The 23,545-nt window shown below is 45.7% G+C and overlaps 1 protein-coding gene, 1 long non-coding RNA gene and 1 pseudogene across 3 annotated transcripts in view; 2 read left to right on the top strand and 1 right to left on the bottom strand.

Annotated features, from left to right (window-relative positions):
• Nucleotides 1–1,328: 1,328 nt before the first annotated feature.
• Nucleotides 1,329–8,285, bottom strand: LOC110284962. Its single transcript, XR_002377002.1, has 3 exons — nucleotides 8,162–8,285; nucleotides 4,109–4,253; nucleotides 1,329–1,910 (listed from the first exon to the last, which is right to left on the bottom strand). It is a non-coding gene; the product is annotated as an uncharacterized LOC110284962 (long non-coding RNA).
• LOC110284961 lies at nucleotides 6,091–6,764 on the top strand (annotated as a pseudogene).
• Nucleotides 8,286–15,922: 7,637 nt separating the features above from the next.
• The window catches only part of Smad4 (SMAD family member 4), a 55,343-nt gene continuing 47,720 nt past the window's right edge, over nucleotides 15,923–23,545 (top strand). Inside the window, exon 1 of one of the 2 annotated variants that reach the window (XM_021150940.2) lies at nucleotides 15,923–16,275. The gene's annotated coding sequence lies outside the window, so the exon portion shown is untranslated. The remainder of the gene's footprint in view (nucleotides 16,276–23,545) is intronic. The other variant, XM_029471826.1, reaches the window with a different exon arrangement.

The raw sequence follows: 23,545 nt of genomic DNA, 5'->3' as shown, positions 1-23,545 counted from the left end.
CTATTTATCTTGAAGCATGACGACCTGATGGCACTCTGTACGGATTTGCTCAATAGATGACCACATTCGCTCAGTCCCAGTGTCGTGCATGTGTCTACAGTCCCAGCTACCCGGGAGGCTGTGACTGGAGGATCACTTGAACCTGGGAGTTCAAGGCCTGTGTAGGTCACAAAGGGGATGCTGTCTCAAAAAGGAGCAAACCAACGAAACATACACACACACACACACACACACACACACACACACACACACACACACACCAAGCCTCCCCTCCCCCCACACAAAAACAAGACAGGGCATGAAACTGCAGTAGGAAAGCAGCCGCCCTCCGAGCGGTCACTTCTGGTGCTTGCACTGCATTTCAAAGCTCTTCCTCACACACCATCTCTCTGCTTTCCTCTGCAGACTCAAAGCTTCCTTGCCTTGCCCTGGGTTGGCTTGATTGTCTTGTGAGTAGACTGGGCTTCCTTCTGCTTCAGGGCCTTTCTATCTGCTCTTCTCAGATTTGTGCATAGCTCACTTCTTGGTTTAGTATCACTACTACTTGCATCCCCCCCCCCCTTTGAGACAGGGTGTCACTATATAGCCTTGCCTTGCCTGGAACTTGATATATGGGCCAGACTAGCCTTGAACTCCTGCACATCTGCCTCCCTGTGTTCCCAGAGTGCTGGGATTAAAGGTGTAGTGCCACAATGCCCAGCTCACAGCTCCTTTCTTAGCATCATTCAGGTCCCTGCTTATGTGTCAGCTCCTCAGAGAGCCTCCTGATCGTCTCGTGTGAAACTGCGCTTGACTTCTCTGTGTTCTTCTGAAGAAAACAAAAAGCAGTTCAATTATATCTACCACCTCCCTCACCTACATATTTATTGTATGTAGCATCCATTATAATGTAAGCTCTTTGGCGAGAAAGAATTTGCCTGGTATGCCAGTGTGTTTCCATCCAGGGCTGTACTTAACAGATGGTGGACACTGGGTAGATTTTTATTGGATATAAGCTTTCATTTAATTATTGGGGAAAAAAATTCAACAGTGTTACAATACCAAGGAAGAAAGGAAGGAAGGAAGGAAGGAAGGAAGGAAGGAAAGAAAGAAAGAAAGAAAGAAAGAAAGAAAGAAAGAAAGAAAGAAAGAAAGAAAGAGAAAAAGGAAAGAAAAAGAAAAGCAAAGAGAGCACTTTACTTGGTAGGGCAAGATATGCAACCTTTATAATCCCAGCACTTGGGACTGGATGCTGGAGGAGCAGGAGTTCAAGGGCAGTCCGTAAACACAAAACAACATACCTCCCCCTCACATACAAATATCCACACATACGCTTTTTTTTTCCTTCAAGCTTTTTTAATGTAGAGGATTTAACTGAGGTTCGGATGTCTAGTAACTTGCCCAGGATTTTTAATGCCTTGTCCATTTGACTTCAAAGATCATTTATAACCCAAAGATGATGTGCTACTGACTCCTAATTAAGTAGAATGTAAACACACAGGACAGTAAAAGTCAAGAGCAGAGAAGTGGCTTGTGGCTGCCTGGATGAGATCAGCGGAGATGGAGTCACTGGGAGGAGGCGTGGGCCTTTCAGATGGATGATGTTTGGGAAGACGGGGACGGGAGGGAGGCAGCTCTCTGTTTCAGCCCAGACCTTGTAGGCTATCGACTGTCCACGAGGATCTTGGCTGAAGAATCTTGTTTGGATTTTCCCTTCTCAGGACAGCAGTAAGGAGAGAGCATTTTCCAAAGAGCTGTAGTAGACCCTGGTTCACTGGAGTCTTGACCACATTCTAAGTAACAGGTATAGCTTTGGACAAGTTCAAGCAAGTTCTGATGAACTTCACAACTCTCAGGCAAAAGTTACTTGCCTGACTGCTGAACAAGGAGGGTGAGCCTCAGAGAAGACTTCGCCCAGAGTATCTTTCTTCCTAAAAAAAAAAAGTATATGTGTTGTATTGTGTGTTGTGTTGTATTGGGTGTTGTATTGTTTTCATGTACATGGGTCAAGGTATATGTACCACAGTGATCGCAGGTGTCTCCCCTTCTACCTTGAGACAGGGCCTCTTGTTTAATCCCCTTATAGTTAGTCTAAATGGTCCATGAGCCTCCCTGGGTGTACTGGTTAGTTTTGTGTCAACTTGACACAAGCTGGGGTTATCACAGAGAAAGGAGCTTCAGTTGGGGGAGTGCCTCCATGAGATCCAGCAGTGGGGCATTTTCTCAATTAGTGATCAAGTGGGGAGGGCCCCTTGTGGGTGGCACCATCTCTGGGCTGGTAGTCTTGGATTCTATAAGAAAGCAGGCTGAGCAAGCCAGGGGAAGCAAGCCAGTAAAGACCATTCCTCCATGGCCTCTGCATCAGCTCCTGCTTTCTGACCTGCTTGAGTTCCAGTCCTGACTTCCTTTAGTGATGAACAACAATGTGGAAATATATGCTGAATAAACTCCTTCCTCCCCAACTAGCTTCTTGGTCATGATGTTTGTGCAGGAATAGAAACCCTAACTAAGACACTGGGGATTCGTCTGCCTCCACCTTCCATCTGTCTGTGGGGCACTGGGATTGTATCCGGCTTTACACGGGCTCAGGTTCAGCCGGGCGTGGTGGCACATGCCTTTAATCCCAGCACTTGGAAGGCAGAGGCAGGTGAATTTCTGAGTTCGAGGCCAACCTGGTCTACAAAGTGAGTTCCAGGGCAGCCAAGACTACACAGAGAAACCCTGTCTCGAAAAACAAAACAAAAACAAAACAAAACAAAACAACAACAACAAAAAACATGGGCTCAAGTCCTTGTGTTTGAGTGCTTTACCCTTTAAGCCATCTCCCCAGACTCCAAGGACATCTCTTCAAAAGATGATCAGGAGTCAGGTGTGGTGGCACACGCCTTTAATCCCAGCACTCGGGAGGCAGAGGCAGGTGGATTTCTGAGTTCAAGGCCAGCCTGGTCAACAGAGTGAGTTCCAGGACAGCTATGGCTACACAGAGAAACCCTGTCTCGAAAAAACAAAACAAAACAACAACAACAACAAATTGATCAGGGATACTGCTAATTCACGTAGGAGGTGGCCCCAGAACCAGCTTTTCTGAAAGGAAGTGAACAGTTCTGGCTGGTAGTCTGATGCAGAAGGGGGTTGTCTGCCTGGAGGTGTCCTCTTCTTTATGGAAGACGTGTGCCCTGCCCAGGTGCCTGGATTGTGAGGGCAGAAGCCACCATAGGCAAAGAGGTACAGGGGCATTTCCCAGGCAGCAGCTGGATGAAACCACTCAGGAACACCAGGGAAACCAAAGTCAGTCCCGGGAAAGAGGGAGAAGACAAAGGCAGACAGGCAACAACAGCGGACACGCAAAGATAAAGGGACAGGAAAATCTCGGGGTGCTGGTGGGTGTGTCCAGGAGGCCTCAGAGAGGTGAGGGTTCTGCATATAAACCCACTCACCATCCTTCCAGAGCTTTTGTGAGGAAATATAAAGCACCATCTGCTCAAATGCACTCAGTATCCTGCTCTCCCGCACCTATGCGCGTATCCCGCTCTCCCGCACCTACGCACGAATCCTGCTCTCCCGCACCTACGCACGAATCCTGCTCTCCAGCACCTATGTGCTGAGCTGAATCCACCTCTTAACGTGACTTTACAACTAACCCAGGAACTTTACAAACAGTAGCTGATGTTGGTCCTAGGTGAAACTAATTATTTTCCTCAAGTGTCTATTCCAAGAATAATGTTTGAAAAATATGAAGAGGATGAGGCTGGGAAGATGGCTCAGTGGATAAGAATGCATGCTGCTCTTGGAGAGGACCCATGTCTGAATCCCCGTCCCCGCGTCAGGGTTCATAACCACGAGTATCTCCAGCTCCTGTGGTACTCAATGTCTCTGGCACGCGTGCTCACACGCACACCCACTTGAGAAAAAGCTGGTATTGTTTAGGTCGTGCAGTTTAAGGTTGAGAGCTAAAAATATACAACACAAATATTAATTCGAAGAGACTTTTAGCACCAAAACGCCACAGTAAGACTGCCAGCTCCTGTTTTATTTCTTCCTGCTCTTGATAAACTTGAAATCTTTGGCACCCCCTTCCCGCAACATCCTCTCTGTGCCTGTGACATTGAGACTTGGATGCCAAGTTTACCTGTTGGACTCGACTCTGCTTAGATAAAGGCTGACTCTGAGTCTCCTGGGAGAAGGGATGGACTGGATGAAGAGTAGCTGTTTCAGTGAATGCTCATCCTGCCCAGCTCTGAATGCTCAAGTGTGGCACCCAGTGGGCGCATGTTCTGTGAATGAAAGCACGTTCGGAAGAAAGGCAGCTCGACCTGCCAGAAAGCATTTGGAGTGGGCAGGCTGATGGCGGTGGATAACTCCTAAATGTTGTCGTTTCTTCCCACTCTGCTGTTGGTCCCTTAATGAAATTGGTGTTTGCATCCCTGCAGGTCTGGGCCACACAGTATGGGACTTTGGCTTCTTGAGATTCATGGTCTAGGGACCAGCAGTGACAGCCTCACTAGAGAATTTGCTAGGAAGGTCTTCATCTAGCCTGGCCCTGCAGTCATTGAATCAAAGCCTTCCTTTAGGTTCTCAAACTGTGTGTGTGCAGGATGTGTATGCAGAACCCTTTCCTAAGACCCCCTTCTGGGTCATCTGAGGCTCTGGCTTCAGGCTACTGCTGTCTGGGGCAAAGGGTAGCACCTCCAACACACACACATACACACACACTGTAGAATGCTGAGGCTATAAAGGGTTGAAATCCTACAGCTGGGGCTGAAGTGTATGAGCTCAGCGGTTCTGCATGTGCTTAGTATATATTGTATATAGTATATATTGTATATAGTATATATTGTATATAGTATATATTGTATATTAGTATATATTGAAGTCCCGAGTCCAACCCTCAGCTACACACACACAAACAAAATAAAATCTGTTCAATATCATTATTTAATCTCTGTTCCATATCTTTTGTAGCAAAAAAGGCATGTCTGTTAGTCTCCTTAATCTGGAAGTAGAGGAGCCTTTCTTTGATCTTTGTCTTTTATGATATTGATATATATTTTAAATTAGTTTATTTTGTTTTGTTTATCCAGTACTGAGGATTGAACTTGAGAACCTTGTCCATTTTTGGTTTGTCTTGGAGGAGGGGCTATGTAGCACTTAGAACGACTGTAAATTCTGGCTGGCCTAGAACTTGCTGTAAGTTCAAACTCAATATGTGCACCAGGCTAGCCTCAAGTTCACAGTAAACCTCCCATCCCTGTCTCCTCTAAGTGCTGTGATTGAAAGCAGTGCTACCGTGCCCCACCCTAGCCTTTATCTTTCATTTTGAAACAGATTAATGACAGGCTTGCATCAGACTTATTCTGTAGCTAATGTCCGCCTCAAATCTGTGGTCTTCCTGCCTCAGCTTTCCCAGTAGGAGGAATTGGAGCCTGTACCTCCAGGCCTGGCCTATTCCTAACGTTTTAATGGTTCAGCGTCATTCCTTGCTGATGGACTGAAACAAGTTCCAGCCTCCCACGTGGCAGGTGTGGGTAGCTGAACAAGGAGCCAACACTGATTAGGCCTGTGCTAGTCCCCAAGTGAGGTGCTTTTCCTGGAGTTATCACTCAGGTCTTATCACAGCTCTGGGAGACTCTGGGAGAATTGCAGGAGGAACTGAGGCAGACTTCTTTGTCCTAGTCCTTGAGGCTACTCTGGAATGAAATTCTTACTTGAACCCAGGCCAGCCGGTCTTCAGAGGTGACTTGCTTAGTAAGTCCACTTGCAGTGCATCTTAAAATGTAATTTTCAGATAAATGTATATAACACGGAATTTACCATTTTAACCCTCGAGAGTAGTCATTTCAGTGTATAATCACCAGCATTATCTAATTCTAGAATATTTCTACCATCCCGACAAGAGACCCTACGCCTCTCTCCCATTTCCTGATGTCCACTAACCTACTAACCTACTTTGGCATCTCTGGATTTGTGTACAGTGGAGTACACCCAACAATGAAAGGTCCACACACAGTAACACTTCGGATCACAAAACATGTTGAGAGAAAGACTCTAGATATAAAGGGCTACACACCCTTTCCGCTCGGCCATTCTCCTGTATAGGAGGCAACTATAGCGCCCAGCCGGAATGGCATGATCCTGAAGCCCCACTTCCACAAGGATTGGCAGCAGCGAGTGGACACTTGGTTCAACCAGCCGGCGCGCAAGATCCGCAGGCGCAAGACCCAGCAGGCGAAAGCGCGTCGCATCGCCCCTCGCCCTGCGTCCGGCCCCATCAGGCCCATCGTGAGGTGCCCTACAGTGAGATACCACACCAAGGTCCGGGCTGGCAGGGGCTTCAGCCTGGAGGAGCTCAGGGTCGCTGGCATCCACAAGAAAATGGCTCGCACCATCGGCATCTCTGTGGACCCGAGGAGGCAAAACAAGTCCACGGAGTCACTGCAGGCCAACGTGCAGCGCCTGAAGGAGTACCGCTCCAAGCTCATCCTGTTCCCCAGGAAGCCTTCTGCTCCGAAGAAGGGAGAAAGTTCGGCTGAAGAACTTAAGCTGGCCACCCAGCTGACAGGACCTGTGATGCCCATCCGGAATGTGTACAAAAAGGAAAAGGCCAGAGTTATCACAGAAGAAGAGAAGAACTTTAAGGCTTTTGCCAGTCTCCGAATGGCCCGTGCCAATGCCCGACTCTGGCATTCGAGCAAAAAGGGCGAAGGAAGCTGCAGAGCAAGACCTTGAAAAGAAAAAATAATGCGCTGTTGGAGAGTTGCAATAAATTTTCCATAAAGCAAAAAAAAAAAAAAAAAAGGGCGGGGGCTACACAAATAAGATTCTACTTATGTGAACTTGTAGAAAAACGCTTAACTTATCAAAAGGGCCCAAGGAGGAAGATGGCATGAGGGACCGTTTAGAAGGATGCAGTGTCCTAAAACTTGCTTGAGTTGGTGGCAGCTGCATGACACATACATTTACAGAAACGCATTGAACTGTCTACTGAAAAAAGAGATTTAAATTATTTCTCAATAAAACTATAAAAAGTCGAGCATACTATGTGGCCCTAAGAGTTTAGGTACTGAGCGTAGCTTTTCTCATGCTCTGCTCTACCCTATCTTCCTGGGTGCGTCTCCCACCCATCCGTCTCTGCGCTCAAATCCCGTGGGACCCGGGCTGTATTCAAGCTGATGTTAGGACTCGAGAAGCTGGAGTCTCAGGGAACCTGCAGCTTGGACTGTCTGCAGCAGTGCGGATACAGAGTGGTCCCAGAGACTCACCAAGGCCAGGACTGCGACAAAGAGTCCCAGAGAGACTAGGTTCTTTCTGGTTGTGTTGAATTTCAAGTTTGAATCAGGTTTACATCTAAGTTTTTGGACTGGTGATATATGTACGTGGTTTCAAAAGAAGCCATACAGTGAAAAATGTCCTCCCGTCTAACTCACATGGGTTCTGTCCTTACCCTGTGTGGTACCGCCATAGTGTGACAAACTAATTTCTCCTCCCTACAGCCTAAATGCCAGCACGCGAGTCTCTTCGTTATCACTCTGCTTCGGTGGCTGCCACACCTCTGGGATCCAAGGTCTGACACTTTCTGTTGCATGAATGAATCATAACTTATTCAAGTCTTTTTTTTTTTTGATAAATATCAGTCTCTACTTACTTTAGCAAATAATCCATTGTATAATCTTTTATGAATAGTTTTTAGCTATTTATTTATTTATTTATTTATTTATTTATTTATTTTCAAGACAGGGTTTCTCTGTGTAGCCCTGGCTGTCCTGGAACTCACTCTGTAGACGAGGCTGGCCTCGAACTCAGAAATCTACCTGCCTCTGCCTCACGAGTGCTGGGATTAAAGGTGTGTACCACCACTGCCTGGTAGTTTCTGGCTTTTTGAAAACATGGGCAAGTATATCTATGGCTACGTACTGATTTTTAAAAACCATTCCACAAACACATCAAACATTTTTTTTTTATATTTCTAAGTCTGTTCTTTTTGCCTTGAAAAATCCCCTCTTTTCTCCCAGACAATGACTGCTTCACAAGGCTCAGCTGGAGAACCGTTTTTTTCTGATTCCTCTCCCCCCATCTCTCCTCTTAGCATTCACTCCTACACCTTCAGAATTATCCCAGCATTCCACTGTCACCCACAGGGTTGGGAGCTGTTCCAGAATATTGGTTGGTAGACTCATCTCCAAACCTCTCAATATTTGGTGTATAGTAGGTACCGAGTACGGCATCCAATGCACTTGAAGAGGAGACTGGGGCCCCTAAAGCATTGCCCTACTGCCGTCTTTCGCTGTCAGCGATGCCAGTGGTCTCTTGTGGATTTTGAGGGTTGCTGCCAGGACAAAGATGGACTGTGGGTTTTCCCCTCCCCTCCTAATTCCTTCCTTCCTGCCCCGCCTCTTTCCCCGATTGGGACTCTGTCCACAGCTGCCTATGAAGGTCCTGCTCGATCCAGCTTGGACAGCAGCTATTACAGACTTTCAGAAGGAAACGGAAAGATGGAACCTTCGCTCCGCTCACTTCTCGGCTTCTCTTCTCCTCTCAAACTAAAAGAACAAAAGGCTTGGCAGTCAAATGTACATCCAAGTCACCACTCAAAAATACTGTCCTGGACACGAAGCTGAAGATTACTCACACTTCCCATTTAGGCGAATCACTGTTAAATCACCAAAGGGCAACCTGGGGTTCTTCTTTAAATAGACTTTGGGTTAAATGGCTGGACATGGTAGCATGTACCCATCATTCCAGCACTTGTGTGTGTGTGTGTGTGTGTGTGTGTGTGTGTGTGGGCGCGCGCGTGTGCATGTCCACGCGTGAGGAGGGCAGATGGAGGATCTCAAACTCAGTGCCTGCCTGGACTACACATATTAAGACCCTGCCTCCTGCCTCAAAACCACATTGGACTAACACTAAAATGTGTCGGTGACGTGCCTGAGCCTGCCAGTTCTTACGTTGTTTTCATGGCGTAGTTCACTGCTCCTTCCCGTCTGCTGACACTATTGGGACTGTCTCTGTCCTCATAGAGGGCCTGGAGTCTGTGGTTCTCTCTCATGGGAGAGGACTGTTCCTAGGAGGTGGAGGACCGCTTCAGGAACAGCAGGGACACCACACTTTGAAGCCTCTGTCTGCACAGGTCAGAGAGGTGGATGTGGACGGAAACAGAGGTGGCTCACCCAGGCAAGCCCTGTAAAGTGGTGGCTTGGCTCTCTGTGAGTGCTTTGGGACAGTGGTTTTCAAAATGACTCCCTTGCTTGCCTCAGAAAAGAAATTTGAGAGACTCTTGTTTCTTGTACTTTTAAAGGCCATTATCTAAAATGTTTCATTTTAGCTTTAAATGATGCTATGCTTTATTATTTCCATCACATTATAAGTATTGGCATTTTAAAATAAGATTGTTACATCATTCCTCAAGTATATCCAGGGGAATCTAAATAGAATAACCCATCTATCATCCATTAAAAAAATACACGAACAAGCTTTTCTTTAACAGAAATTTTATATCATTCTCTGGTCTCTGATCTTGGATTTCCATTACACTTGTTTCTGGGCATTTTAGTGTAATATTTTAGGCTGGAAAGGCTTTTTTTATTGGTCCACCTATAATATTTCTCTTTGATTTGAAAAAAAATTTATAAAATGGAGTCTCAGAGTCTTTGAAGGTTAAGAAAACCTATTGTCATTGTGTTGCTGTTTCTTCTTGAGACAGGGTCTCTCTATGTAGCTCAAGCTGTCCTGGAACTCAAGTAGATCAGGATGGCCTTGAACTCAGAGACCCACCTACCTCTGGCTTCCAAATGCTGGGATAAACAACATGAGCCATCACACCCAGCAAGAAAATCCATCTTGACTGTATAATGAGTACAACATATCTTGGACACTTTTCTATTGCTGTAATGAAACACCATGAAGAAAAGCAACCTATGGAGGGAAGATTTTCTTTTGATTGACAGTTCCAGAAGGAGAGGCCCTATGGTGGGGTAGGCATGGCAACAGGTCCCAGAGCAGGAAGCTTAGAGATCATATCTTTAGCCCCATAGAGGCAGCAGAGTAAACTGGAACTGGGGTGAGCTACAAACTCTCAAAGCTTGCCCACTGTGACATCCTTCCTCTAACAAGGTTGCAGCAGCTAGAGGTTCCATAACCTCCCTAGACAGCACCGTAAGCATAGACTGAGTTTTCAGATACGTGAGCCCGTGTGGGACACTTATCATTCAAATCACCACTAATACCTAATTGATGCAAACAACATAAGATACTACATAAGAACTAGCTATGTAGCTCAAGATGGCCTCGAGCTTACTACTCCTGACTCAACCTCCTAAATTCTGGGATTACGGGCATCTACTACCATGCATTGTAAACCAATTTTGGCATAGGCTTAAAGTTAGAGTCTGGAGTTGCTGAAAGGTTGCTCAGTGAGTGAGGACACTTGCCACCAAGCCCAACAGCCTGAGCTGACCTTGTCCTCTACACTCATGCAATGATGTGAACACGCAGGTGCTTGGAACATAGGTGGTACTGGTATATACCAGCAAGTACTACAGCTTAGTAAGCGTCTGTCTTATGGGTCATCTACCTTTACCGTCTTCATAGGTGCCATGAGAAAAGGGAAAGCAAGGTGACAGCAGGGCTAAGGTTGGGGATACAGTCCAGGGCTCCCCTAGCATTTACAGAGCCCTGGGTCTGAACCCAAGCTTGGCAGAACAGAGAAAGGGAAAGAATGGGTTGTGGTTTTAGAAAGGTCATGGTGGGCTGCATTGAAAAGATGGTTTCAGTCCAAGGGTAGTAAGGAATGTAGATGCAGGTCTCTGGGGAAATGTGTACCAGGCAGAGGGCACAGCCTGTACCGAGGGAATGAGTGTGGCATCTCCTACCAGGAAGGCTGGAGCAGACTGACAAGTGAGTGGAGAGAGGCCAAGGTAGGAGGGGCAGTTCTGACTTAGAAGTCTGATGGAGTATGGAGACCTTCACTCCGAACAAAATGGGGAACCTTAATAAGGAAATGAGTTGAGAGGCTTTGTTATTTATTGATTTTGGTACTGAGGATCCAGCTTAAGGCCTTGTGTATGGTGGGCAAGTGCTTCACCACAGAGCTGTGTGTGTCGAAGCAGCCCTTACTCCCTCTGAGACAGAATCTCACTACTTAGCTCAGGAGGGATTTAAGCTCTCCATCCTGATTGGTGCGATTACCTGGGGTGTGCCATCATGCCTGACTGGCAGTGATGCATCTCTAGCTGTTATGTTAGAAATGGGAAAGCACAGAATGTGGCGTGACTCAGGCATGAGGTCACGGTATGGGGGAGAACAGCTCAGTTTGTGACCTGTGAAGTCTGAGATGTGGCAGATAACCACAGTTCAGGATTCAGAGAGAAGGGCTGAGCTGGGGATATCAATTTGACCGTTGTCATTGTGTGATGATGTCATATATCTCCGACGGCACTCAAAGTCAAGAGGCTGGGTGAGATCATTGAGAAAATATGTATAGGTTGAAAAAAAAAAGAGAGAGAGAGAGAGAGAAGATTTAAGGAACGAGCCTGGGGCCACTCAGTGCAAGGTTAAATGGTTTGAGAGAAGAGGTGGAGCCACAAAAAGGACAAGGACAAAGAGACCAGGGAAACCAATAGGTTGAAACAAACAAACAAACAAACAAAACCCAAAACTCTGCTCTACCCAATGATTAGCTGTGTCAGCTGTCATAGAAAGGTCTATCAGAATGGGACCTAACCATTGCATTTAGCCAAAACAAAGCTCATTAGTAACCTTTCCAAAAGTCATTTAGACAGAGTATTAAAATGTCAAGTGTGATGGGAGAGCTGAGGAGAGGGTGAAGGACCTACCACTGCGGCTGACAAGTGAAAGTACGGTACATCTATGACTTCATGTGTGTAGTCATACATGTGTGTTTATGTGTCTGAAGATGCATGTGTATGTCTGTATGTGCATATTTGTGGACATGTATGTGGAATCGTGGTGATTTTCCTCAGGCACCCTTTTTTTTCTTTTCTTTTTGAGAAAAGGCCTCTCATTGGGACCCGGGGTTCAATAATTAGGTTAGTTTTGCTGGCCAGTGAGCCCTAGGGATACTTTTGTCTCCCCTTTCCCAGTGATAGATTACAAGAAGGTACAGCTATGCCTGGCTTTTATGTGGGTTCTGGGTTCTCAAGCTTATTGCCAGCTCGGACGTGTCAGTCTTAACATATTACATCACTTATTTTGGGACTTTACAGAAACGGTATTATACTCTAAGTATGCCACTCCTGGATGGGGGAACTAAAAATGAAGTATCACCCTATGGAACACTCTGGTAGAGGCTTTGCAAATGGGGCAGAGAGAAGGCTTTGGAAGAGTGAAGTAACAGCTGTTGGTAGGCGCACGGAATGACCAGTGGAGAGGGGAACACTGACGTCACAGAAAGGAGGGAACAGTGGTCTGCGGAGCTGCTGACCTGGGGAGATGGGTTGGGACCACCTTCAGGGAAGAGCTCGCTTCAGCCAGTGTGTGAGCCGCTTCCTCAGAATTCAGACATTCTCCCTAGAAGGGAGGAGGAGCCTCATGAGACTGGGATGGTAAAATAAAGGTCACATGGCTGGGAAAGTGGAAACTTGGATGGTTTGTTTAAAAAAAATTTTTTTTTAAAATATAGTTACATCATTTTCCCTTCTTTTTTCTCCTTTCAACTGTTCTCACATCCCCTTTCTTTGTCCCTCTAGAATTCATGGCATGCTTTTGTTTGTTGTATATATATATATATATATACACACACACACACATATATAGCATGCAAATATATAAATTATACATATACACACATATACATTATACACATATATGTGTATATATACACACATATATGTACCTAAATAAATAATATATAATATATACCTAAATAAATAAAATCAACTTGATCAGTCCATTTAGTTTTACTTGAGTGTATATGATTTCAGGGCTGATCACTCAGTATTGAATAGCCGCTTAGGACTCATCCCCGGGGAAGAGACAGTATAAGGAGCTCGCGATAGGAAATACCCTCCCCCTGCTTGAGAGAGGGAGAGCAGCAGTGCCCCAGGGATAGTCAGGTTCTCCTTAAGCAAACAAGCAGAGGGCACCAGAAGGGCAATGTGAGGAAGAGCTAGGGATTCCTAGATCACATGGTCGTCATCCCACAGGGCCCTCACCTCCCTGTGTTCATGCTCTGTGGTCCTTTCCCCTTTACAAATGCAGTCAGTGCTTCGTTTTAGGTCTCATACAAGTCTGCGCATGTGATCATGTCACGTAAGACCATGGCCAAGGCAGGTGTTAGTGGTCCCCACTCTAAGGAGGCTGAGGCAGGAGGATCCCTTGAGGCCGGGAGTTTGGGTCAGCTTTGGTCACATCTCTTTAAAAGAGAGATAATGATGAGGCTGTGGAGGCGGCTCCATTGGTAAAGTACTTAGACTCAGCATGGGGATCTGGGCTCAGTGCTCAGCACTCGTATTAAAGCTCCAGTACTTGTCACTCTCAGCATGAAGGGCTCCATGCTCAGCACTCCACAGTGTGTGGGCGCACGTCTGTGATCCTAGCACCGGGGAGGCAGAGTTAAGAGGATTCTTAGAGCTCACTAGACAATTAGTCTCGCCAAATCGCTGAACTCCAGGTTCAGTGACAGATCCTATCTCAAAACAATAATAATGTGGAGTTTGACAGAGGAAGACACCTGACGTTGGTTTCTGACTTTCACGCATCCATGCACACTGATATACACACATGCACACACCAGGTAGGAACACACACACACACAGGACTTCTGAGGGTCAGAGAGAAAAACATAATAATGATATAACCTTAATGCAGCGCCCATCTTAGCTGGCTCTGAAGAAGCCACCATTCTGAAACTTCCTCTGCAGCAGTGTTTCCCAACCTTCATACTGCGGCAAACCTTTACTAGCGGGTTTCATGTTGTGGTCACCCCTCCCCCCCCATCACAGAATTATTTTTGTTGCTATTTCATAACTGTAATTTTGCTGTTATGAATTGTAATATAAATATCTAATATAAATATCTAATGTGCATGATATCTGATATGCGACCCCTGTGAAAGGTGGGTAGACCCTCAAAGGGGTTGTGGCCCACAGACTGAGAACCACTGGTTGTAGAGTTCCTGGGAGGGCCTCTAGCTGACAAGCAGCAAGAGACTGAGACCTCCAGCCCTGTGGTCTCCAGGCAGTGAATGCTGACGACACCTGTGTGAGGGAATGAGTCTTCTTTCCTAAGGGGGTCTTGCTTCTGTAGAGGACCAGTGCCCAGACACCGCAGGAACAGACAGTAGGTGTACTGCTTTAACCTTGTAAAGTGTACCATGCTATACGGTCATAAATACCTGTTACAGATGGAATAGAAGTTTAGTAATAGTAAGATGACTTAGTTTTAATATACTTATTTCAGGAGCATCCAAAGGGTCATGAGTTGATCTACAACCAATCAGTTTTAATGATCTGCCATCTGACAGATCTTCCTTCAATCTTTAAAGTTGTATCCTTTGAGAGTGTCATACATGCATATATACTTTGTATATAGATCTTATCCACCCCAGGCTTTCTTACAACAGCTCCTGGACTCCCCCACCGAAATATCCTCTTCCTAACTTCATCTCTCTCTCTTTTTATATATAACTCAATTTGTACTGCACCTATCAATTTTGATGACAATGAAGAATTGGATTTGCGAAGGAATTTACTATCGATTCCTTTAAGTGATTTATTTTCTCATTGCAGACATCAACTTTTGAATTGTCCCTTTTTAAAGGCTTACCCTGGGGGTGGGGGGCGGTGTTACACATTGGTGTGTGTAAAGTTTCTCTAACAGACTTAAGAAATGACTTGGTCTAACAGCTGGACTAGAAGGAACCCTGAGGGAAGGTGAAAAAGGAAACAAAAAGACACCATATAATTCATGTTTCCTAGACGTCTGAATAATTTTAAAGTTAGGGTCTGCCTATTTAGTCCTGGTTTGAAATTTGCCACGTAAATCCACCAGGCTGGAGCTCCTTCGGCCTCTGCTTCCCAAGGGCTAAGATTTACATGCATGGGCTGTGATTTAAAGCCAGGGACCATACGGCAGGCTTGTGTTCTAGCTACTAAGTACAATATTCATAAAATTATACAAGAAAGTAAGTACAACGTCAAAATCAAAGACGGGCCTTTTGCCACCAAATGCACCACTTTTGTGGTGGGATGGACCCAGGGCTTCGTATATGGACAACAAATTTTCAATTGTCCCTTTACGTTGCCCTGAAAGTTTTAGATAGCGGACCACTTAAGTAATGAGAGATACTTTTGACTTGTTTTGTAAGGTGTGAAGTTCTGAAAATGAGCTTTCTTTGCATCCCAGCCTGCATAACCTATGTAGCAGGTGTACACTAAGCAAGTCTTGAAGGTCGCCTCCAACTCGAAATTCCCGCCTCTTTCCCAACTGCTCACGTTTGGCCACCTCGGGCTAGGCCCTGGAATGTGTGACTTCTTGACTGTCGCGCGCGCCTCCGAGCTCAACCTTTTGGAGCCGCTGTGATGAAAGGGACAGAGAGAGAGAGATCCGCTCGGAAGTAAACTGCTACAAACACCCGTACTCCGTCCGGCTGTGTCCACCAAGGTCTTCAAAAGCCAACCCAACCCGGCAGGCCTGCCCATCGCTCATCCCGTGCTGTCCCGCGCTGCTTGGGTACTCTGTGAACCGCACTCCGTGTCTGAAGAGGGCATCCTGCGAAAAGGCGACTCCCCTCCGGCGCCGCTGCTGGCTGCTCGCACTCAGCCAGAGCCGCCGGGCTGCCCGCGGGCGCCTGCGCACTGGGACCCTCCCTGCTCTGGGCGGGAGGCGGGGGCAGCGGGGAGAAAGGAGCGCTGCGGGAGGGGAGCGGGGGAGGGAAGGGCCAAACCCTGAAATTACCCGGATGTGGTCTCCGCGCGCGCATGCTCAGTGTCTTTCCGACAAGTTGGCAGCAACAACACGGCCCTGGTCGTCGTCGCCGCTGCGGTAACGGAGCGGCTCGGGTGGCGGAGCCCGTGTTCGCGTCCGCCCGGCCGCCCGGCCGCCGTCCTCCCGAGGCCCTTCCCGCGCCGCGCTCCGCTCCGCGGCCGTCCCCGGGGCAGGAGCGCGTGACCGGAGCCGGCGCCCGCGAGCGAGGCCCCCCGCGGCGGGGCGGCTCCGGAGCTCCAGCGGCCCGGCCGGCGCGGTCCGCGGCGCGGTGGGGAGAGGGGGCCGCCTGGGCCGGACGCCGCGGGCGAGGCCCGGGAAGCAACAGCGAGGCGAGGCGCGCCGCGGCGCGGAGCCCAGGTAACGCGCGGTCCTCCCCTGCCCGGGCCTCGGCGCCCGCGCTTCCCCGCCCCGGGGCGGGCTCCCGCGGCGACCGGCGCGAGCGTGGGCCCAGCGGGGCTCGGGTGGGTCGCCCCCGCGCGTCCGGGGCTCCGCGTGCCCGCGCGTGGCTCCCGGGCCCCAACTCCGCTCGCAGTTAGGCGAGCCCGCCGTCCCGGGAACTCGGGCGCCGGTCCCCGTCCGTGCCGCCGCTCTTTGTTGTTCGGGAGGAGTTTGGCCGCGGCCCGGGCCGTCGCGTCGGGCCGGCCCGAGTGCGTTGTGCCCGGGGTGCCCCGGGTCGGGTCCTCGTGCCTTCCCCCCCCCGCTCCCCCCAGCAAGTGTTTGTTTTCTCTTTGTCCCCACTTTCTCTTCCTGGTTGTGTGCTCTGAGTTTACGTTTGTAGCTTTGATTTGTTTACTTTTTGGGTATTGTGGGTGATGGCGGCGTGCGGGAGACACTCTTAGCGCCTAACTGAACCACCCTCCCCTAATAAAACGTGTCTCCTAATAAAAGGCGTAGTTTATTTTATTGTTAGGGCTACATGCACGGAGCGTGAAATTGGTGGAGGGTGGAGGGCGTTGGCTTCAGCACCCCAAACTGCTGTTATGATTTCTCAAGCCAGATTTTCAAAGACAAGGGCGTGTTTAGTTAACTTGAAAGGTTCCTTTGCCAGAGGTTTTAAAAAGCCCTGTTTATTGATAGCTCCTCCTCACTGCCCCACCCCACAAAACCTGGAATAAACTTAATTTTTAAAGTTGGTTTTCAGGTAATTCATTTTAGAAATTATCAGTACCTTCAGCTTTTGATAACTTAAGGTGGGATTGTCACTTACTTAGAAATAAAGTAACGAGATAAAGAGGGAGTTATTTTAAGCACCTTGAATTCGTGTTCTGCAGGCTTGTAATCTCGCTTAATTTTTTAACAATCGTTGAATTTTGCCAGATTTAGCATCCTTTTCCTCTCAGTTGTAGCTTGAGTCTTTGAACGTTTTAAGAATCAGGTTCAGGACTTTCTGCTGACACAAACCGTGTGGAATCTTAACTGAATGTACAGAAATCTATAAATTCCATAAAGCAATTAGATTTCAAGCACCGCATTTGAATAGTTTTTGTTAGAGATTTTACAGATTTACCTTGCATTCAGGATATGAAGCGCTTGCAGTTGAAATGTATGTAGCATAGGCTATTCAGAGAAGTAAACTTCTCCCTACTGTAGACTCTGTCTCTTGGATCTATCTGGTAGGATTAGTACATGTTATTTCAGAGTGTAAATGATTGCTTTAATATTACTTAAAATACAGTTTCTCCCTAATGCTTTGTTCAGTGTACTGTCATGAGTCTCTAGGGCTTCTTGCTCCTCTCTTCAACTCCTGACCATCCGTGTCTCTCAGCTTCTCAGGAGCTGGGATACAAAATTGCGACACGGTGCTCATAGGCTCAGGAGTGTGTTTTCTTCAGTGACCTGGTTACAAACATGCATCTAGGCAGACTAATACCCATAGCCTGAAGCAGCTTCAGATGTGATGAATTATGTAGGCTTCAATTGCTGGAATTAAAACAAATCCTTTCCAAAGAGAATTGACATAACGGTTTTTAGTTTTTTGTGACTGTCTTAAGACAGGTGGCTTTTTTCTTTGCTTTCTAGGCTTTTGAGTGAGTATGCATTAAAGAGGTATTACATATTTTTGTTTTTGAAGATGTAGTTGACACTTTTGGACTAAATGCTTCCACTGTAAATCTTAAGTTGGGAAGAATTAAAATTGTGTTTACAGAATTAAGGAAAATTTGTGCTAAGCAAGTCAGTGCAGTGATTTGGCGTATGTTTTATATGGACCCGAACTTCCCTGATGGCTTTGCTCTTGAATTAGTTTTGATTATATGAGATGTACAGATCTTGCTTTCTTTAAGGTCACTTTCATGTATGCTACATGTTAATTCAAGTATTCTGTTGGTGAGTTTTGTCTCTGGATTCTCTGCTTCACACATATGGGGGAGGGGCCGTATTGATGGTGGAATAGTAAAATACTTTATGCAGACCCCCCCCTCTCAGTTAGAACCCGTTTTTTTATTTTTCTAACTGAGCCAGAGTTATAGAAACATTGGCACACACTATTCTAATTGCGCTGTGCATAGCTGGGGCCTGTACCAGGGCAGTTAACCCTGCAGAGTCTGCAGAGTTGGTTAAATCTAAAGTGCATATTTGGGCTTCTTTAAAATTTGATCTCTAGATGAGAGCACAATCCCTTTTTTTTTCTTTTTTGTTTTTGATGAAATATTACCTACTTCAGTTCTATTTTGTCCCCCATCTAGTTGATGCCTAGGTTTTTGTTTTTGTTTTCATTTTTGATTCACCCAGAATGAGTGTCTCTTTATAAGCATCTTGTAATAGCTTTCTCAGTGCTTTCTTGTATGGTTGGATACCCCGACCCTCCACTGTGCTGTGTTAAAGCGGTGAGGAGGACTGACTCAGGTGGTCCTCAGTTACGCATACAGCTAACCCGACTAAAGGCTGTCATTGTTTCTGTGCTAGGTGAGAGCTGAAGTTAGAGCTGAATGTCACATTTAGTACAGCTTTCTCAGGCTACTTAGTTCCTTCCCCCATCCGCTGATTAAGATTCACTTAAGGTAGACATTCAGATAACTGATAAATATGTATAGATAGCATGCATATGAGCTACTTCTGTTATGATACTGTAATATCCTCAGCTCATGCTAATGAGTCACATTTAGAGTTGTTGGATTTTTTTCCCTTTATTTTAAAATGTGTAATTTTGGTAATGGAAAATTTGGCTGAATACCAGCTTCTCAGAAACAAGATATTTTAGATTGTGTCACCTTGACACTACTCCATGATATAGCTGGCATCCAGGAAAATGTATTTGGAATATGAAATTGACGACTAGGATACTAAGGACGAACGAGTATGGTACTTGCTTATGTAAAACTAGACTGCTGTGCTCAGGAGCTGAGGTTGCTAAAGTCCATCGGTCAGACACTTACTAGAGACAACTGTGTCAGTCAGTTTGATGTTGATTGTCTGCACAACACAACTGCTTTTTATTCATATTTTAGATAAGAGTTGTTTTCCTAGTTTAAAAAACTTGTTATCATATGGGGTTGATTCTTATTTATTTTTTATCAGCTCTAGCCCCCTCTGTTGCTAGGGATAGAACTTAGGTCGTCGTGAATGTCAGGCAAGTTCTTCCACAGAGCTGTGGCCTCCCAGCTCTTTCTACTTCTTTTCAATCCCAGAATTTAGGGGCAATGATTTCAGTCTTGTTTGAACATTGACATTTCTTGGAGAGCTTTACAAAACAGTGATGCCTGACTCCTACCCACAGAAATTTTGATTTAGTTGGACTGGGCTGTGTAACCATCTTAGAAACCACAGTAGTTGAGCCTTGGGGTCCTCATCTTTTAAGCTGGTTGGTCGTTTTTACATTCTTTTCTTTCTCTTTTTTATTTGTTTAGGAGACAGGGTCTTATGATGTAGATGTGGCTAGCCTTGAACTTTGGGCAACAGCAGGCCTGTGATATCTTTTTTTTTTTTTTTTTAAGATTTTATTTATTATACGTAAGTACACTGTAGCTGTCTTCAGACACCAGAAGAGGGAATCAGGTCTTGTTATGGATGGTTGTGAAACCACCATGTGGTTGCTGGGATTTGAACTCAGGACCTCTAGAAGAGCAGTCAGTGCTCTTAACCTCTGAGCCATCTCTCCAGCCCCAGGCCTGTGATAATTTGCTCAGTTCAGCTTTACATTCTTTTTAATGCAGTGATATATTCATGCAGAAGGAACCATTGCAACTCTGATTTAGTGGGTCATTCTTCCTCTCTTGCCTACCTCCCCTTCCTGTCCCCCCTTACTTTATTTTAAAATTATTTGTGTTGTTTAATAACAAATTTTAGGATGCTTTTTCTTATGATAATGAAATTGGTCTCTAAATTAACATTTAAATTCCCAATAGAATTTGGTTTCTTTTTTTAAAGATTTATTTCCATTAATTAAAAAAAATCCAATGTATATGGATTTTTGCCTGCTTGTATGACTTCACCACTTGTGTACCTGGTATGGGGGTGGTAAGGAGAGGGGGCTGTGGATCCCCTGAAATTGGAGTTACAGATGGTGGTGAGCCACCACATATGTTCTGGGACTTGAATCCATGTCCTGGAAGTACACCCACTGGTTTTTAACCTTTGAGCCATATCTCCAGTCCCTTATTAATTTTTAGCTACACATGTGTGAGTGTGTCTTTGCAGGTGACTAAGGAGGCCACACGCCCAAGGTGGATGCTAGGAACCAAACTCCAGTCTCTGCAGAAGGAACAGTGTGTGCTCCTGTCTAGTCAGTTCCTCAGCTCTGGAATTTGGTTGTGTTAAGGGATTAGTCTGCTTGGAAGTGATAACGTTTTCTGACCATGACTTCACAGCCTTTAGAAGAAAGTTGTATTCATTAACCCTGTGCGGTGGGGGTTGATTTATGTATTGTGAGAAAGTTGCTCAACTAGCCCAGCTAGTCGGCAGTTCTGTAGGGAGATCCTCTGGGTACATGTTCTCTTTCATTAAGGTTTTTGAAGTGATTAAAGGCAGGGCCTTTGCCCTGGTTAGACGAGTGCTGTGCCTGCCGCTGAGCTCCTACCTACCCTCTCCTCCTTGTTGAACCTGAAGTCCCAGCAGAGTGCTGGCCTACAAAGTCATCTGCACCACTGGGCTTTGGAAGAATGATTTATAAAAATATAACTGTTCTTGTCCTGTAATTCCATCACATGTGGCAACACGCATGTACGCACCCATGCACCCACGAGCCCACACTTGAGAATGGGAGTGGAGTGGAGGAATCATGGCTATCACTGTTAGGAAATAAAGGCCCCTTGGTTGTGAAGGTTTGGTTACTTATACTGTTTATTCTTACTTATTTCTTATACCTTTTGATCATCAGTACTTTTGAGTGTTTTGTTCAGAATTTACCAAATTCTAATTTACATGTTTGAATGCATCTTTTATTATTAAACAGAAAAGGCTTGTGATAAACGCTCTCCTTGTAGGGTCTGAATGTGGATGAATGTGCACAGCTTGAGCTCTCTCCACTTAAGTGTGTGTTATATGTGCTTGTGTGTGTGTGTGTGTGTGTGTATGTATGTTTTGCCACAGGGCCTTGAATTTCAGATCGTCTTCCCTTGGCCTCTTGAGTAATGGGGTTACATATTTGTGCCCACACCTGCCTTCAAAATATATTCATAAATGCAGAGCTGAATTAAGGATATTTATTAGTGATAACTACAGACTAGTTAATCCCAGAGAAGTTAGTTAATAGGTGGACAGTCATTGTATCCGTGGAATCATTTGGTGGAAGGATGACAGAACTAATGCTTAATTAGCCAACTGAAGCCAGGAGTTGTTAACCTGATCTACATAGTGAGTTCTAAGATAGCCTGGGCTACGGTTTGACCCTGTGTCAAAACAATAACAAATGAACAAACACGTAAACTATTCTGTAAGAAAATGGTTCAGCATTTGGAAATCTGAATAACTCACTGAACCTGTGTTTTCCTAGGTTACCAGTTCCCAAGGTTATAAATACAGAGTAAGATGGAGAGATTGATTTTTGTGAGTCACTGAGCGCATCTGATGCTACAGGCCCTATGTAGATCAGGTGAGGACGAATGTGATGGTGCAGTCCTCAGTCCATCATTCCAGGGCAGAGGCAGGAGGAGCTCTTGAGTTCCAAGCCAGCCAAGGCTTCACAGTGAAATGTTTTTTCAAAGGAAACCAAAAACAAAAGTGGTAAACTTTAAGTTGAAAGAATAATTTTATGTGTGTAGTTACTGAAATGATGTTGGTAATTATTTTTAAAAGCCACTTTATTATTACTCTTAAATTATGTGTATTTATTCATGGTGATATAATTTGTTTTACTGTGGTTTTGGTGACGGGTGAAGAGAAGCCTGTGAGTTAGACCTGTGCGTTGTAGAACTGACAGCGCGTTAGACCGCGTTAGACTTGGGCTCTTTACCTTGGCTTTCACCTGCTATAGCTACTTGGAGCTTTTGTGGAATAAGACACAGCCCTCATCCAGTTGCCAGGTATTAAAACTCAACTTAATTTCCAATCCTTTAAAACAGCGATTTCCAAAATATGCTCTGTAGACTTCTGGGAAGCCCCACACTCCTTTTATTAAAGGGGTCATGAGCTCAAAATAATTTTCATAGTAGGGCGGGGACGTTGTTTGGTCTTCGCTGTGTCCACTTGCACTGCGGCACAGAGCAGCAGTGGGTCGAGCGGGAGCCTCTTGGCATGAATTCAAACCGTGTGCTTTTCACATCCAGCTTGAGCTTAGGAGTGCCTGTGGTGAAGAAGTAAACAAACAGCTTTAGCTTTTAAATAGTCTGTATTTTGTGTGCGTCTGAACCGTTCGTGCAGGTTCAGGTGTACTGCTCATGTCTAGGAACACTGCTTACTGGACTGCTGGCTGCACACTGCTTCTTGATGGAGCATCGTCCTCATTTTCCCTGCACAGAAGAGTAGAGCGCCTGTAGCTAGACTGCCCTTTAGACCTGGCTGTTTGGTGACAGGAACGGCACAGTCAGGAAAGTGACTGAGCTGTCAGAGAAAAACACCAGTCTTTCAAATGAAAATGAGAGTTCTGGAAAACTTGGTTCTGTCTGCATTAGTTAGCTTTTTTTTTTAATACTTAAAAGATTTTTCTGGTGAGATTATTGGTAATTTTTAAGGAATGTGGTTTTTAAAAATCCATGAAAGCTGAGCACGGTTGTTGTGCCTGTAATCCTAGCCTGTGGGAAGTGGAGGCAAGAAGATCATGGCCAGGCTGGTCGACACAGTGAGTTCTAAGACAGCCTGTGTCAAAACAACAACAAATGAACATACAAAATATTCTGTACGGAAATGGTTCAGCATTTAGAAATCTGAGTAACTTGATGAACCTGTATTTTCCCTAGGTTACCAGTTCTGAAGGTTGTAAATACATCCAGAGTAAGATGGAGAGATTCATTTTCATCCAGAGGGTTGTCCTGGATGCTGTTGGTCAGTAGTAGTCCACTTTGCTTTTGAGCTTGCTGGTGTTGTAGTGCTCAGCTCCAGAGAGCTGTCTGGTTTTACTTCCCAGCATGGCCATCTCGCTCAGCTTTGCTTTTCCTTTTCCTTTTCCTTTTCCTTTTCCTTTTCCTTTTCCTTTTCCTTTTCCTTTTCCTTTTCCTTTTCCTTTCCCCTCCCTTTCCCTCCCCTCGGGTCTCCC

The sequence above is a fragment of the Mus caroli genome, chromosome 18 (genome assembly GCF_900094665.2).
Source record: "Mus caroli chromosome 18, CAROLI_EIJ_v1.1, whole genome shotgun sequence".
NCBI lineage: Eukaryota > Metazoa > Chordata > Mammalia > Rodentia > Muridae > Mus > Mus caroli.
The sequence above is the reverse complement of the archived record's forward strand: the minus strand, read 5'-3'. Positions and strand labels throughout refer to the sequence as shown.